The 803-nt window shown below is 57.3% G+C and overlaps 1 pseudogene; it reads left to right on the forward strand.

Moving 5' to 3' along the window:
- LOC116465697 (U2 spliceosomal RNA) overlaps positions 1 to 39 on the forward strand; it is a 141-nt pseudogene extending 102 nt beyond the window's left edge.
- Positions 40 to 803: the final 764 nt, after the last annotated feature.

The raw sequence follows: 803 nt of genomic DNA on the forward strand, positions 1-803 counted from the left end.
GGGAGGCAGAGGTTGCAGTGAGCCGAGATTGCACCACTGCACTCCAGCCTGGGCAACGAGCACGAAACTCCATCTCAAAAAGATAAAAAAATAAAAACAAACTAGAAGCCCAATCCCTCAGTAGCACCCACCCACTCTTGGCTTAGCAGCTGCCTGCAGGTGTGAGCCAGGTGGCCCATTCCCCAGCAATGGCCTTCCTTGCCCTCTTGCTTACCTCACAGTGCAAAACAGCTCATGACGGAGACTCTTAAGGGCACCACCCAGAGCCTCCCTCTGGCAGCCTGGCCCACCTCCGCTCCCAGCTAGACCCGACAAGCCCTTCTCCTTGCCGAATCATTCTGCTGTGGGCAGCTCTCCTAAAGTTCCAGACGTAGGAGGAGACTGGCTCAGGCACGTTAATTGGAGGGTTGGGTTATCCCTGCGGCCACCTCCCAAGTCTCCTGAGACTCAGTGTTTTTAGTCTGGGGCTCCTTCCTCATGTCAGCTCCCTGGTGGCAGAGCAGTCTCCCTCGGTGTCTCTCTGGCCACCACGATCAGTGTCACGGACACATCCCAGCATAGCCCCAGTTCTCAACCCCATGGCGGGGACCGTCCAGGAGTTGGTGAGGAACAGGGTAGGAGGGAGGAAGGGAGCAGCAGACCTCACTCTTTCCTTTGAACCTAAAGCTCCAGATAACCCTACACTAGAGGTGCATACAGGGAGTGGCGCTGGCTTCTTGAGAGAAACTAGAGAGATGGGGGGCTGGGGAAATGGGGGGCTGGGCTGCCCTCGGAGCAGGACCAACCAGGATGGAGGCGCTTTG

Source organism: Hylobates moloch, unplaced genomic scaffold (assembly GCF_009828535.3).
Source record: "Hylobates moloch isolate HMO894 unplaced genomic scaffold, HMol_V3 SCAFFOLD_8343, whole genome shotgun sequence".
Lineage (NCBI taxonomy): Eukaryota > Metazoa > Chordata > Mammalia > Primates > Hylobatidae > Hylobates > Hylobates moloch.